Genomic DNA, 17,010 nt, shown 5'->3' with positions numbered 1-17,010 from the left:
TCACAATCCAACTGAGAAATGGTTCATTGCTGTTTCATAGAATCAGAGAAGACGACACTTCAAAACAATGATTTTTTAGAAACTTTTCGCTCAGTTCATGAGGTGCCCACTGACTGAGCTTTTTCATCTTTCCAGTTTGCTTTGAATGCCAAATGACAGTAGAATGGACAATGCTGATTTTTTTTTTTTTTTTTTTTTTTTTTTTTCAGCTTCTTGTGTAGCTGTAAGAGGATCAGCCTCAGTGATTGCTCTCAGTTGGTCATTGGCAACTTCGGAGGGTCGGCCACTAGGCGTCTCATCTTCAAGGCTCTCGTCTACTTTGCAAAACTTCTTGACTTACCACTGCACTTATGTTTGTTAGCAGTTCCTGGGCCAAATGTGTTGCTGATGTTGTGAGTTGTCTCCCCTGCTTTACAACCCATTTTGAACTCAAATAAGAAAATCACTTGAATTTGCTTTTTGTCTAACATCATTTTCATAATCTAAAATAAACATAAAATAAACAGCAGTAAGTCACTAGCAAAAAAACAAAGTGCTCATTAAAATGATGTATAACATAACCACATTTACATTCTTAAATGCAAATAATTTAAAAATTATGTTCTTAACTTTATCTTTTCTTCCCTTATCTTTTATTCAAATATCAAATGACAACTTCCAACAATGCAAAACCCGCAATTACTTTTGTACCAACCTCATATCTATATATACATACACATAGTTTGTTACATCATTTGATTTTTTTTTTTTTTTTTTTTTGAGACGGAGTCCAACAGCAAGAAAACAACAATGACTCCTGTTGCAGTCCCGTGTAACTGGGATCACCTGAGTTTAAATTGGGCTCAGGTGAGGCAACTTGGTATCATGGAAAGCTTTTAGACTCCAGAGTTAGACATCTGGGTCCTAATCCTGGCTCTGCCCCTTACAAAATGTAAATAGAAGAAAAATGTACTTAATTTCTTAGCTGGGCGTGGTAGCTCACGCCTGTAAGCCCAGCACATTGGGAGGCTGAGGCTGGTGGATCACTTGAGTCCAGGAGTTCCAGACCAGCCTGTCCAACATGGCAAAACCCCGTCTCTCCTAAAAATACAAAAACTAGCTGAGCGTGGTGGTGTGTGCCTGTAGTTCCAGCTACTTGAGAGACTGAGACATGAGAACACTTGAGCCTGGTGGATGGAGGTTGCAGTGAGCTTAGTTCATGCCACTGCACTACAGCCTGGGTGACAGAGTGAGACTTTGTCTCTAAACAAATAAATAAAAATAAATTGGGCTTGGCTAAACTGGCAGACTTCCATCCTGACCCTTACTCTGCCCAATAACCCTCCCAGAGGGCAGCCCATTTCAGGTCACCCGGCAGTATCACCAGAAGCATTATGCTCAGTCTCTGCAATCCCAAGTTATTCCAAAGCTAAGGCAATCTGATGTTCTGGGAATAGAAGCTGAAAGCCCAGCACTTAGGGGGACTTCAGCCTCCAGGGCATTTCTTTCTTTCTTTTCTTTTCTTTTCTTTCTTTTCTTTCTTTTTTTTTTTTTTTTTTTTTTTTTGAGACTGAGTTTCCCTCATGTTGCTCAAGCTGGAGTGCAATGGAGCGGTCTCGGTTCACCGCAGCCTCCGCCTCCCAGGTTCAAGCAATTCTCCTGCCTCAGCCTCCCGAGTAGCTGGGACTACAGGCGGGTACCATCATGCCCAGCTAATTTTTGTGTTTTTAGTAGAGACGGGGTTTCACCATGTTGACCAAGATGGTCTCGATCTCTTGATCTCGTGATCCGCCCACCTCGGCCTCCCAAAGTGCTGGGATTACAGGCTTGAGCCACAGCTCGCAGCCATTTCTACAGGTTGTACTCACTGATGGGTGGCATGGTGGGGGCATGATGGGAACTCAGTTGGGTCTGAGGACAGAACCTCCCTACCCCTTGATGTTAAGATAGCCAGAACAGAACACCACCAGCCAGCATACACTGCCAAACTTCCTTTCCCAGACAGCCCACACCAACCTCTCCCGGGAGTCCGTGTTTCCTATGGAGAATGGATTAAGTAAGAATCTCCTTGAATTCATCAGAAAGCCCTGAACTCTGATGTCCTGTTGGTCCTTGACGCCACCTCTCTCCTTGAGGGAACTGGTATTGTATGGCTAGGACAGACTCAAATCTGAGCACAGCTGGGGGCTCCAACATGAAGTGAGAGAATACAGATAAGAAGCAAGTATACATTGACGCGTCCAAAACAAAATCAAAGCCAGACTTGCCCGGGCGGAAGGTGCAGGAGAAACTTGTAAAAGCGAGGCTAAACCTCAAATCCGGCGATTTGCCTTTGTGTTTTCCGTCGGGTCTCCTACCACCGTTTCGGCCACATAGGGGCACTGCTTACCCTTGCTATTCTCTCAACGCCTGCTAAGGAGTCTGCCTCAGGACTAGAAAGTTCCAACAGGACCTCAGCAAATGCTGAGATGAAATGGAAACTAAAAGCAGCATGGGTTATGATCATGGCCAAGAAGATGCAGCGATCACAGAATCCAGAGAAAAGGTGCAGTTTATTTTAAGACTCCTGTAGTCCTTATGCTTCAATATCCTGCTGCTTCAATCAAATCTTCTTCCGGTCACATCCTCCCGAGGGCAGACAGACCCTCAGAAGAGCCCACCCTTAGGGTGCGGTGTGGGCAGAACTTTAACGTGTCCGTCGGTGCTCTTTGGAGGTCACGGTAGCGCCGCCTGGGGCTGGGAACTGGCGCGAGCGGGGCGGGGTTGAGGTGGGGGGGGGGGGTCCCTCTGGAGGGGCGGGGTCTCCGGGTCGGAGGAGGACGGTCTTTCCCTCCCTTTGAGGTCCTGCCTGGTAACCGCTCCGCGCTGACCTCCGGGCCCTGCTCCTCCCGGGGCAAGGTCCCAGTCGCGCCCGGGTCCCCGGAGCTCCCCAGTTAACCCGGTTGCGCCGCTGAAAGCGCTGCGCCTGAATTCCCCTTGGTGGAACTCGGGAAACGAAGGGAAATGAATGCGGAGAAAACCAGTATCCAGGTAATCTGACTTCCAAAGTCCCCTCGCTGCGAGCTTGGGGTTCCGCCCAGGTGTCCGCGGGTGCAGTTGTGGGGGCGGCCGCCGCCCCCGGCCTGGGGAGGCGCTGGGACCCGTCTCCCGGCCCGCATGGCCGCGCTGACCGGGACGGGCGGCTTTCGACGCCAGGCTCTTTGGAGGCGCGGTGTGGGGAGCCCCTGGCTGTGGCCCTGGTCTCCAGGGTCCCCGTGAGCCGACTAGGGGCGCCGAGGGGGAGGCACCGACGCCCAGCTTTCGGGACATCGTTGGCCGCTTCGTCTCGCGCGAAGGCGAGGAAAGGAGGAGGGACAGGAGGGCGCGGGGGAGGCAGCGACGAGGGGCCTGGCTTGATGCCTTCGGGGGGGACTTGAGGAGAGGGGTGTTGATATTAGGTGATGCCGGGAGGACCAGGACCCAAGCCCGGGCCCAGAATTCTCCCCCGCCCCACTGCGGGGCTCCAGGCTGGCTTTTGAGGCGCCTCGCAGGGACCTCGCGGGGTCCCTGGACCGGGTTTCGGCCCGCGGCTACTCAGGATTGGGGTACTCCAACCCCGAGAGGAGAACAAGATCCAGCGAGCCCCGCAGAGCCGCAGGGGAGGCCCTTTCCCAGAGGCAACGCAGAGAGGGCTTGTTCTCTGCACCGGGTCAGACAGATCATGGATTTGAGGGCACCTTGAAATGAACGTATTGTCCACACTAGTAGAAAACCATGTTTTACTTGGCTGCATTTACCCAGTAAGAACCGCACAGTTTAGTTGAAAGATAGTAGAATATGTAACTCATAGTCCAGGATTCGGGTTTTGACACCTTTTCTTATACATGCAGTTTGTTTGTGAGCCTTGTTTTCACAATGATGAGGAGGAGGATTAATAATAGTTATTAATAACAGTGTATAGCAGCTGCTTTTATTGAGCACTTACTGCGGGCCAAGCTCGTGTTGAGCATTTTACAAACACTGATTTTTTCACTGAAGATGAAATGTAAATTAAAAGCAACATGGTTATAAGCATGGCCATGAAGATGTAGAAATCATGGGATCCAGAGAAAACGTGAAGCTTGCTTTAAGACTCTTGTAATCCATACGAAGATTCAGCTGCTTCAATCAAATGTAAAGGCGGTAAAAGAAGCCCAGCAGATAATGATTGAGGGACCAGACTCTGGAACCAGACAGTGTGTGTGGGTTCATGCCCCAGCTCTGATACTTGTGTGACCCTTGGCCAATGCCTAATCTCTGGAGACCTCAATTCTGCTTCACAAGGATGATATGAATGCATATACGATGGGGTTGTTTCAGAGGTTAAGTGAGTTCATCTGTGTAAAGCACTCACAAGTCTTCGTCTCACAGCAGGTGAGCTATTTTATTATTACTATTACTAAGGACATGTTGGGGGTGGGGAGGAGAGATGGAGCCCCCCTGTAGATATGCAAGAATTGAGGTAAGGAGCCAGGACTCAGAGGAATGAAGGGAGTGAAAAGTTAAATATGGGGTGGGTCAGAGCAAGGCAGAGAAGCCCTTCAGGTAAGCGAGACAGGCAGGGAAAGAGAAAATGTGCCAGTCACCCCCAGCAAGAGCCCCACACGTTAGACAGCTTGGCTCTAGCTCTGCTGGGGATTCCCCACCTTCCCACTGGATGGGAAATCCTGGGGACCAAGGGATGTGCTCTCTCAGCTGGTGTCACTCCTGCTGGCTGTTGAAGACTCTGGAATTCTCTGTCCAGATGCTGCCCGGAGCTGTAAGATTTATTCAGGGACTTTAGCTTTTTTTTTTTTTTTTTTTTTTTTTAAGTCATCTTTTCGTCATGCAATATATATCCTACACAATATATATCCTACACCATTATATATGCACACATGCATATATTTGGTATTTCAGGATGATTGAGGAAACCCCACAACTTAGAGCTCAGCTTCCCATTCTCTCATTTGGGGAAGCAACAGCATGCAACAGAAAGACCTTTAGAGTCAGACCCTGTCAGCCAGCCCCTCTGAGATTGTTTCAACACCTATAAAGAATGTTGAGTGTGGCTCCCATGTGAATTGGGGGACTTTCAAAAAATGTTCTTCTTAACAGACTGGGTCGTGGCGTCAAGGCTGCTTTGGTTAATATTCCCTCCCTTTCATCCTTTATACTGGGCATGAGTACAGTCTCCATTATCCTGAACAGCCTGTCTGAAGATCTTAGGATTGTTTTTCTTAAAATGATCAGAAAACCTGCAATGCAGGGTATTTTCTTCTGGGGAAGCCTCTTGTCTTCAAGATAAAATGGCATCTAGTCACTGAGGAACAGTGTCGAGATATTTTTAAATAAATCAAAGAAGCTCTAATAATAGCAGTATGAAGATAAGTTAGAGCCATAAAGACCTTATTTGGAAGTACCAGGATAGAAAATAAAGACTCCGAGGAAGTGACTAGGTGTAAAGATGCAATCAAGAAGCTTGAAGAATCAACCAAATGCAAGTAGAAAATCTGCATATTAAAAACACAGGAAAAGAGAGAAGAAGGTGCTAGGAGAAAGAGATTGGAAATAGCTCAGTATTTGACAAGGTCTTTTGTAAAACAGTCAGAGGAGAAAGTCCTGAATGAAGCTAACCAGAAGTAGGGAAGCTTAAAGCTGGATTTTCTTTTGTTCAGGAAATATAAGCTTGACTTCAAAAAGACAGATGGTGGGTCTCTCTCAGAAACAGTCTCTAACAGTGCTTGAATCTGATGAAAAACACCTGATATGGAAAGTGAGCAATGAGTTTTTTGGTGGGTGTGAGTCGGAAGAGCAAATACAAAAGCAGGAACCTTGTGGGGTTCTCTTACCCCACGGGAGTACCCAAGCCTTGATTCAAATTAATCTTGACATTTCAACAACATTTAGAGGTATTTTATGAGCCAGAGCAAAAAGTGAGGGATCTGAGAAAAAAAAAAGATGATTTGGGGGGGGAAAGGAGCAGATGCTCATAAACAATGTTGGTGATGATGTGAAGAAATGGGAACCCTTATACATGACTGATCAGACAGTAAAATGGGGCAACCATTTGGAAAATAGATTGGCAGTGTCTCGGAAAGTTAAATATTGAGTTGCTGTATGATCCAGCAACTTTACTCCTAGATAATTGAAAATACGTCCACAGAAAAATTTGCACATGCATATTTATAGCAGCACTGTTCATAATAATCAAAAGGTAGAGCGACCTAAGTGTCCATCAGTGAATGAGTGGATAAGCAAAACGTGGTATATCTATGCAATGAAATATTATTTGGCAATAAAAATGAAATACTGAATATGCTACAACAGGAATAAACCTTGAAAACATTATACTGAGTAAAAGAAGTCAGACACAAAAGGCCACATATCATAGGATGCCATTTACACAAAGAGTCCAGAATAGGCAAATCTAGAGAGACAAAAAGTAGTAAAATATACTGCTAGGCCATGGCAGGGGCTGAAGCAAAACTCGTTTTTCCTTTCTCTTTTCTTCCTTTCCTTTGTTTTGAGACGGAGTCTCACTCTGTCACCCAGGCTGAAGTACAATGGCATGTTCTCAGCTCACTGCAATCTCCGCCACTTGGGTTCAAGTGATTCTCCTGCCTCAGCCTCTCGAGGAGCTGGGACTACTGGTGCAGACCACCACACCTGGCTAATTTTTTGTATTTTTAGTAGAGACAGGGTTTCACCGTGTTAGCCAGGATGGTCTTGATCTCCTGACTTTGTAGTCCACCTGCCTTGGTTGTTTTTCTTTGTAACTCAGATACTCTTTGGGAGAGGCTTTGGGTAAGACAAGGTCTGAAGACAAGAGGGGCTTCAGGGGACTGAGCTGTTCCCAAGGAGGTGGAAGTTACAATGATTTTTCTCAAGATTTGATCCAATTCATCTTAGCCTTCAAAGGAAGGAATGGGTGTGTTGGACATTCATAATTTTTAGTTTGTGTATTTTTTCATCAAAGCTTACTTCTGGAAGGAGGGAGAAGCCAGCACATAGGCAGATCATCTCAATTTTTCATAGTTTCTAGAACTCTGCCCACTTAGGAATGGACATGTCATTTGTGTTCTCATTGTTCATGCTACTGCAGCACCCACACATGTAACTTCCATGAGAGTTGGGACTTGTCCATTTTGTTCATACCTGTATACAGAGCAGTGACTGGCATGTAGGAGACTACATTTATTTTTAAACTGAGAGGTTCATTATGTAGGTCCATTTTGTTGTTCCCCAAAGACACGCTTTATTTTGCACTCAGATTTGTTTTCTTAACTGTATCTTCAAATATACATTAAAGGTCTTACATAGTGAAAGAGTCATGGGTACTCCTGTGACTATCGGGATGTGAAGGGTTGAGGCCTGGGATGGGATTTGGATTCTGTGAAATGAGAGCATCTATCTGTGGGAATCTATCTGAGGCTGTTGGTCAGCAGAGCAGAGCCAGAATTTCAAAATAAAGAAGGAACAGAAATACCCTCATACCTTTATATAACCATTTGCTGTTATCAGTCAGATTAGAATCAGTGCTCAAAGGTAAAGATAAACGAATCTCCACTAAACACCATCCCTATTTTCTAACCAGATAAGGAAAAGTCACTGGCCAAGGAGTGATGTCCCAGGGCCACCTCCACATTGCCCAGGCTGGAGTGCAGTGGCTATTCACAGGCACAATCCCACTACTGATCGGCACAGGAGTTTTGACCTCCTCCATTTCCAACTTGGACTGGTTCACCCCTCCTTAGGCAACCTGGTGGTCCCCCGATCACCTCAGGTCACCATATTGATGCTGAACATAGTGCGGACACCCGATCAGTATAGCACACTACAGCCCAGAACTCCTGGGCTCAAGCGATCCTCCAGCCTCAGCCTCCTGAGTGAGTAGCTGGGACTACAGGCACGTACCACCATGCCCAGTGTAGGCTCCCTTTTCTATTGAAGTTGCTTAAAAGCCATTTTCTTTCCATTATAAACTATGTCAGAGAACTAGGAAAAAGTACTGAAGTTGTCCATTGGATTTCACAAACATTAAGAGTTTGAAATATTTGCTTCAGAAGTTTTCTCTTTCTCTCATAAATAAAGCACTGATATAGCTATAGCCCACAATCTTAGGTATCCCCGCCTGCACCATTATCCTCAGGGGAAATCACATTAATGGAATTGGTGATTGACTGCCATGGATATTATACTTGTCTATACAGATGAGAAGGCAACAGAAGTATATAGTATGGCTTTCTGTGTTTTAATTTTCACAAAGGAGTATGGGCAACATGGTTAAATGCCGTCTCTATAAAAAATACAAAAATGGGCTGGGTGTAGTGGCACATGCCTGTAGTCCCAGCTACTTGAGAGGCTGAGGAAGGAGGATTGCTTGAGCCCAGGAGGCTGTGGCTGCAGTGAACCACGATTGCACCACTGTACTCCAGCCTGGGCAACAGAGTGAGACTGTCTCAATATATATATATTTTTTTCACAAAGAGCATCATACTCTACATATCCATTTCAGAGGGGCTTCTTAATGAGGCCCCAGGCTCCTTTCCTTAGATATCTAGTTCCAAAGGTATGCAAAGATGGACATTAGGGAAAAGTGTAGTAAATGACCAGGTCAATTATTTCCTATAGCAAGAAATTCATTTTCCATGATTTTTGTCCCCTAAACGCAATTTGAATGGCAGAAAACTTGGATTGAGTTTGCTTTGTCCATAATCCTGGAAGATGTTGCAGGATGCTGTGCAACCCTGAACATACTAGAAAGAACCAATCTCATCCTTTAATAGGGAAGAAATAGGCCCAAAGAAGAGAAATTTCTTGCTCGGGGGTCATAAATCAGTTAAGGAAAAAATAGGAACACATTCAATCATTCATTCATTCATTTATTTAACTAATATTTATAGTGTCTGTTGTGTGCCAAGAGCACAGCTACCAGAAAAATAGCAGGGAATTAAAAGAAGAATATTCCTGTGTTTTTTGTACTTAAATTCTAGCAGGCAGAAACACACAACAAACTAAAAATATCATAAATCACTTAATATTAGAAGAGGTAAGTGTTATGAAGGGAAGAAGAAGTAAGTCAAAGTGCATGTGGGTCTGGAAGCGGAGGCGGTTTGCAGAATTAAATAGTACAATCAAGGTAGACTTAATTGAGATGATGACATTTGAGCAAAAACTTAGTAAGTAAAAGAGAATATTCCAGGCAGAAAGCATAGCCAGAGCAAAGGCCTAAGGCAGGAGTTGGCTGGAAAGTTGTAGGAACAACAAGGAGAACAATGTGGCTAGAGCGGAGCACATGAGCAAGTGAGTGGGTGAGTGAGTGAATGAGTGGGTGAGCGAGTGAATGAGTGAATGAGTGGGAGAGTCAGTGAATGAGTGGGAGAGTCAGTGAATAAGTGGGTGAGTGGGTGGGTGGGTGAGAGAGTGAGTGAATGTGTGAATGGGTGGGCTAGTGAGGTATGAGTGAATGAGGAGGTAAGTGGGTGAATGGGTAAGTGGTGAGTGAGTGTGTGAGTGAGTGAGTGAATGAGTGGGTAAGTGAGTGAGTGGGTAAGTGAGGAGGTGGGTGAGTGGGTGAGTGAGTGAGTGGGTGAGTGAGTGAGGAGGTGCGTGGGGGGTGAGTGAGCGAGTGGGTGAGTGAGTGAGGAGGAGAGTGGGTGAGTGAGGAGGTGAGTGTGTAAGTGGATGAGTGGGTGAGTGTGTGGGTGAGCGGGTGGGTGAATGGGTGAGTAGGTGTGTGATGAGTGGGTGGGTGAGTGGGTGAGTGGGTGAGTGAGTGGGTGGGTGGCTGAGTGAGTGGGTGAGTGAGGAATCACATTACCTGACTTCATATTATGCTGCAGAGCTATAGTAACCAAAACAACATGGTACTGACATAAAAACAGACGCATAGACCAATAAAATAGAATAGAGAACCCTGAAACAAATCCACACACATATGGTGAACTCATTTTTGACAAAGGTGCCGAGAACATACATGGGGAAAAGACACTCTTTTCAATAAATGGTGCTGGGAAACCTGGATATCCATAGGCAGAAGAATGAAACTAGACCCATATTTCCTGCCACATACAAAAATCAAATTAAAATGAATTACAGACTTAAACCTAAGACCTGAAACTGTAAACTACTGCAAGAAAACATTGGAGAAAATCTCCAGGACATTGGTCTGGGCAAAAATTTCTTGAGTGATATCCCACAAGCACAGGCAACCAAAGCAAAAACAGACAAATGGGATCACATCAAGTTAAAAAGCTTCTGCACAGCAAAGGAAATAATCAGCAAAGTGAAGAGGTAACCCACACATTAGGAGAGAATATTTGCAAACTACCCATCTGACAAGTGATTAATAACCAGAATATATAAGAAGCTCAAACAACTCTGTAGAAAAAAATATAATAGGCTGGGCATGGTGGCTCATGCCTGTAATCCCAGCACTTTGGGAGGCCAAGGCGGGTGGATCACTAGGTCAGGAGTTCAAGACCAGCCTGACCACCATGGTAAAACCCCGTCTCTACTAAAAACACAAAAAGTAGCTGCGTGTTGTGGCATGCACCTGTAATCCCGGCTACTCAGGAAGCTGAGGCAGGAGAATTGCTTGGAACCAGGAGGCAGAAGTTGCAGTGAGCTGAGATCTTGCCATTGCACTCCAGCCTGGGTGACAGAGTGAGACTCCGTCTCAGAAAAAAAAAAAAAAAAAAGCTGATCAAAAATGGGCAAAAGATGTGAACAAACATTTCTTGAAAAACAAACAAATGGTAAACAGGCATATGAAAAGGTGCTCAACATCACTGATCATCAGAGAAATGCAAATCAAGACTACAATGAGATATTATCTCACCCCAGTTAAAATGGCTTTTATACAAAAGACAGGCTATAACAAGTGCTGGCAGGGATATGGAAAAAGGGAAACCCTTGTGCACTGTTGGTGGGAATGTAAATTAGTAAAACCACTATGGAGAACAGTTTGGAGGTTCCTCAAAAAATTCAAAATAGAGATACCATAGAATTCAGCAATCTCACTGCTGGGTATATACTCTAAAGAAAGAAAATCAGTATATTGAAGAGATATCTGCACCCCCATGTTTGTTGTTGCACTGTTCACAGCAGCCAAGATTTGGAAGGAACCTAAGTGTCCATCAGGAGATGAGTGGATAAAGAAAATATGGTACCCAGATACAATGGAGTACTATTTTGCCATAAAAACGAATGAGATCCAGTCATTTGCAACAACATGGATGGAACTGGAGATCAGTATGTTAAGTGAAATAAGCCAGGCACAGAAAACCACACATCACATGTTCTTACTTATTTGTAAAGATCTAAAAATTAAAAAAACAATTGAGCTCATGGAGATAGAAAGCCGAAGGATAATTACCAAAGGCTAGGAAGGATAGTGAGGGTGTGAAGGGTAGGTAGGGATGGTTAATGGGTACAAAAAAATAGTTTAAAAGAATGAATAAGACCTAGTATTTGCTAGCACAACAGGGTGACTAGAGCCAATAATAATTTAATTGTACACTTTAAAATAACTGAAAGAGCAAAATCGGACTGTTTGTAACACAAAGGATAAACGCTTGTGAGGGTGGATACCCCATTCTCCATGATATAATTATTATGCACTGCATGCCTGAATCGAAACATCTTGTGATCCCATAAATACATACATGGGGCGACACCCATACTGTACCCACAAAAATTAAAAAATAAGGGTATGGTAGGGCGGCTATCATGATAGTCGAGCAGTGAAGGGGCGGAGCCAGGACAACAGTTGGCAGTTGGAATGAGGGGACTGTGAGGAATCTGAGAGACAGTTGGCAGTCAGCCCTGACCAGAGCAGTGGGATGTGAGAGATGGAGGTCAGGCAGTATGAGGCAAGGGAAGAATTTCAGAGGCAGGGTGAAATTCACTCACTCACTCACCTACCTTTACGATGCCTGAGGCAGAGACTAGCACGCAAGGACAGAGTTTTTTGTTCTGGTGGTTTGTGATCTAATACAGGACACAGGCAAGCTCACAAGAAACTGTCTCGTAGTGCTGAGTGAAATTCGCTGATAGAGCTGCAGAATTGTGTTGTTCAAAGACAGAGGAAGGAACTTGAGGTAAGTTTGAGTTCTCTGGTCCTGAGATGAAGGCGGGTATCAGGAGGAAGCAACCAGCAAGTCTGGGGAGTTTAGGGCAAACTCAGAAAGGCGAGGTGAGTCGGGCACTGAGATTTATGAAATAAACACACCAAGTGGTGTGAATAAATGATCAGGGAAACAGAGAGTTGCTTGAAGAGGAAAGAGAAGCCAAAGACCCTGCCTGGATCACTCACAGGACTGGAGACAGCATGAGGGCTTGAGGCAGACTGCTGGGATTTGCTCTGCCCCTTGTTGCTTGTGTGTTCCTGGGTCATTATTACCTTCCCTGTGCCTTAATACCTCCATCTGTTAAGTGGCTACTATTATAGTATCTATAGCAAAAGCTACATAAATTGAAAAAGTAAAATGGGGGGACGCTGCTTGGTTCATAGTAAGGGTTCCGTGGATGTTAGCTGGGCTCAGTGCTATTAAGAGGGACAAAAGAATCTGTAAGCTGCACTGAGGTAGTGCAGCCTCACTGAAGTTCTGGTAGGGAGAGGGCTTTAAGAGGCAGAATGGGCCAGGTGTGGTGGCTCACGCCTGTAATCCCAGCACTTTGGGAGGCTGAGGCAGGCGGATCACCTAAGATCAGGAGTTCGAGACCAGCCTGGCCAACATGGTGAAACCCCATCTCTACTAAAAACAAAAAATTAGCCAGGTGTGGTGGCATGTACCTGTGGTCTCAGCTACTCGGGAGGCTGAGGGAGGTGAATTGCTTGAACCCGGGAGGCAGAGGTTGCTGAGAGCCAAGACTGCATCACTGCACTCCAGCCTGGGTGACAGAGTGAGATTCCATCACAAAAAAAAAAAAAAAAAAAAAAAAGGAGTAGAATGGAGTCAGGGTCAGGATGGCTAGGATGACTATGGGGAACACAGTGTGCACATGAGTACATTATTTCATTAATTCTATGCAACTCTGTGCAAGGAACTACTATCTGCCCAAGTTAATAGATGAGGAAACAGAGGCTCATAAACAGAAAGTGACCAGCACCAGGTGGCTCAGCCAGACACATGCACAGCTGGAATTTGAATCTACAACTGTACCGTCCTACGACCCATGCACCCATGCTGCCCTTTAGGAGCCACCCGGCAGCATGAGGGGAAGGAACAGGCAGGCCCCAGCAGTGTGGGGCTACAGCCAGGTGTACAGATCAAGTGGGCAGAGAAGCACCGGATGTGGCAGATGTAGGCCACTCACCTTGAGACCTCTGGTCAAGAATGAACAGAGGGGCTGGGCTTGGTGGTTCACGCCTATAATCCCAGCGCTTTGGGAGGCTGAGGAGTGAGGATTGCTTGAGCTCAGGAGTTAGGAACCAGCCTGAGCAACATAATGAGACCTCATCTCTACTTTTTTTTTCTTTTTTCTTTTAGAGACGGCGTTTCACCATGTTGGTCAGGCAGGTCTTGAACTCCCGACCTCAGGTGATCCATCCACTTGGCCTCCAAAGTACTTGGATTACAGGCGCGAACCACTATGCCCGGCCCTCATCTCTACTTTAAAAAATGAAGTAAGGAATGAGCAATAACGTGGGGGCATGAAAGGGTCACCTAGGAGTTTTTTTCAGAGGGGGATGCAGGATGTGTTTTCAAGCAGGGCGGAAATGGAGAAGGCAAAGAGGCTGAGAGGTAACTGATGGAAAAAGGTGCTTGGGGGAATGAGAAGTGCTGGAATTGGGCTGTGTCTGAAGGAACTTCGTTTTGGACAAAAGGAGAGAATGACCACAAAGGGAGGGAGTTTATTACTGTATCAAAGGCAGTTTCTTCCACTCTGTGGCAAGAAAAGCTGAACCCCACCTTGGCACAGGTGTCTGGTGAGCTGGGAGGCCACACTTGACTGGAAACCAGAATATTTATTCAAGGGCTGGAATTGTCTTAGAGAAAGCAAATTGGGTCCCTGCTGGGGATCAGACCAGCCTGAGCTCTGACCATCCACACACCCTTCCACCCAGGCACTCCACACATTGTTGGCACTGACCAGAGAGTCAAAATTACACAAAACAGAGATGCTGTCTTCGCCGACGTGGCTCGCAGGCCATAGGGGAGACTGGCAGGTGAACTGGTGGTTAACACGGGAACGGTGATGTAACTGGTGATGTGAATGGGGCTGTGGAAGCCCTGAGGAGTCTCAGTGCAAAAGCGAGGTCTAAGCTCAGAGACACTGGAAGGGGCAGGGGAGGAGCGGAGGTCAGAGTGTTAGGCAGAGCAAGCGGTTCTGCGAGCGGGGCATGGTACCTTCCAGAAGCTGAATGGCGTTCACCGCCCGTGGAGCACAGCCTGCAGGTGTGGACAGGTGGCAACCTGCACTTTATCCTCATGTGGCTGAAGGGCCATCGATGTCTTTTGAGCAGGGAGAGACCTGATGGAATTTGGAGAGCTGCCTGTTTCCTCTGCCCTGCAGGATGGGACTGAGCATGCACCTGGCAGAGGACGGAGGGCATGAGGATGCTGCGACCATCCGGTCAGGTGAGAGGGGACCTCAGCAGCAATCAGAGTGGGATGGCAGCTCATGAAATAGTCCAGAGAAGAGCTGGGGGGTCTTGGCAATGGTAAGGATGATGGCATACACCAGTGAGAGGGTCACACTGGGGAGAGGTGGGCGGGGGGGCTTTTGTGTGAGGGAAGGGGAGAAATCTGTGTTTTGGTTTTTGTTTTTTGAGACTGGGTCTTGCTGTGGCCAGGCTGGAGTGCAGTGGTGAGATCTTGGCTCACTACAACCTCCACCTCCTGGATTCCAATGATTCTCCTGCCTCATCCTCCCAAGTAGCTGGGACTACAGGCACACACCGCCCCACCCAGCTAATTTTTTGTATTTTTAGTGGGGACGGGATTTCACCATGTTGGCCAGGATGGTGTCCATCTCCTGACCTCGTGATCTGCCCGCCTTAGCCTTCCAAAGTGCTGGGATTACAGGCATAAACTACCGCGCCTTGCCGAAACCTGGTTTTGAAAGCAGATTTTTGATGTGCCCGTGAGACGTCTGGACGATCACATCCAGCCGGCAGCCAGACTGTGGGATGGTGGTTTGGAAGAGATGTGGGAAGGAGTCAGTGACTTAGGAGGCATCGGCCCAAAATCAGAGGCCCAACTCCAGGTGCTGCATGGATGAGTCTGTCTCATCTCCCCAGGAACAGGAAGACTGCTCTGCTGGGTAAAATGAGAAGGCCAAAGTTTGATTTTGATTTTTAAGGTGGACAAGACTTAAGCTTATTGAGACACTGATGGAAGTGTCTTGAGTTTATTGAGACACTGTGGGAAGGAACGCACATAGAGAGGTGCAACCCCGAATGAGGGAAGGGATAGTTAGTGGACACACATCTCTGAGAAGTCCAGAGTGGCGTGCAAGGATCCACCTTGGGCAGGGGAAGGGGGAAAGGGGCAGGGGTGGAGATCTGAAGCAATAAATAGCTGCTGTACAGGTGAGAAGAGCCAGCCAAGGACCTTGGAGAGAGCACCAGGTGGTGCAGGGGGTGGGCTTGGAGCCTGTCACTCCACAGTGGCAGAAGAGGGTCATTTTTTCCCCCCCAACAGGACTCTGCACCTTAGGTATGGGGGAGAAGTTGACAGGAAGCTGAGGCTTGGTTGGCCACAGGCAGTCATGACGCCCACCCTGCCATTCAAAGGCACGGAGAGAGGGGCGGGCCTAAAGGACAGCGGGCAGCCCTGCAGACATCTCTGTGCAGAGCCTGAGGGGTTTGGCTAGACATTTTTGAACCTGTTGATGGGAGTCTGAGGAGGTGCCTGGGAAGAACTTCATCCCAGCTTCATCCTGAGAGGCCACAAGGCCAGGTGCTGATCGCTGGCCTTTCGACTAGAAGAGCAGAAAAGTACCAGGGGAGTCTGTTGCTGCAGCAGCCAAGCTGTGCAAGAGCAGATATCTTTGTGAAAACGTCTGAGATACCCGTGAGGGCCTCCCAGGGAGAGGGTGGCTCCAGGTGGCTTTGCAGGAGGGGAGGAGCCAGGGAAAGTGGCGTGACCGCAGGAGCTCGGACCCCAGCTCAGTGCTGCCTGGGGATGCTCCGGTCAACATTCGTGCACATAAATTGCCTGTAATGCCACACTCAAACCCCCAAGTCGCACCCACCTTTTCCAGGGCACTTTACAGACTGGAAGCATGTGCCCTCCAAACTTCATCCTTTATGCTCATAGTGACCCCATGGGAAGGGTGCTTTGATGCCCACTTAGCAAAATGAGAAAAGAGAGAGTTGGAGAACTTCGCGAATTTTTCTAACATCACACAACTCACAGGTGGTGGAATCAAGCCTGAGTTTATCCTCATGTCTTTTCATATGGCATGCTGTTTCAGTTCCATGGCTCTTTGTTATCATCAATCTCTCCCATACGCCCAAAGCTCCCTTCTTTGGGTTTACTCAGCAAATGGCAAGCCCAGCCAAGATCAGCTCTTTGCTACTACCCACCACTCCCCCGCCCCGCCCAGTTCCCAGTGATCAGCTAAATATGCACATCCCCTGGGGTTTGGCAATGAATGACTCCCCTGATACTAATTCACATATTTAATGTGCTCTTTGGGAGTGGCGGTATTCTGAAGTAGGGTGTATTAGCACCATGTTATTCTGGGTGAGCAGCGTTAGGGGACCCACAACGACTGTGCTCTATGTGGCTCTTCCCAGTCTTGTCTGCATCAGGAAGAAGATACAACACTAACATAAGGCTAGAAATGTGTTGCCTGGCTGCTTCTCACCTGAGGGGATGAAGGGACTTTGGGTGAAACCTGGGGAGATTCACTGCAGCTCCCACTTCTCCTGGGACGCACCAGTCTAGCAGAGCTGCTGTGTATTCCACCCGGTTCCATGCACCACCTCCACACAATGAGCACAAGCAGAGATGGCATTTGAGTGGAAGAGTCGGTTGAGCAAGGTAACTTCTTTAAACCTCACTGCTCCTGCCACCC

General features: G+C 46.9%; 1 long non-coding RNA gene across 4 annotated transcripts in view; it reads left to right on the top strand.

Annotated features, from left to right (window-relative positions):
• The first annotated feature begins 2,789 nt into the window (after window positions 1-2,789).
• The window catches only part of LOC141584876 (uncharacterized), a 28,012-nt gene continuing 13,791 nt past the window's right edge, over window positions 2,790-17,010 (top strand). For all 4 annotated transcript variants that reach the window (XR_012518143.1, XR_012518141.1, XR_012518144.1 and 1 more), the window contains exons 1-3: window positions 2,790-3,009; window positions 13,473-13,609; window positions 14,450-14,564. This is a non-coding gene — a long non-coding RNA (uncharacterized LOC141584876). The remainder of the gene's footprint in view (window positions 3,010-13,472; window positions 13,610-14,449; window positions 14,565-17,010) is intronic.

The sequence above is a fragment of the Saimiri boliviensis genome, chromosome 6, assembly GCF_048565385.1.
Source record: "Saimiri boliviensis isolate mSaiBol1 chromosome 6, mSaiBol1.pri, whole genome shotgun sequence".
In the NCBI taxonomy this organism is placed as follows: Eukaryota; Metazoa; Chordata; class Mammalia; order Primates; family Cebidae; genus Saimiri; species Saimiri boliviensis.
This window is presented reverse-complemented; position numbering and strand designations above follow the sequence as displayed.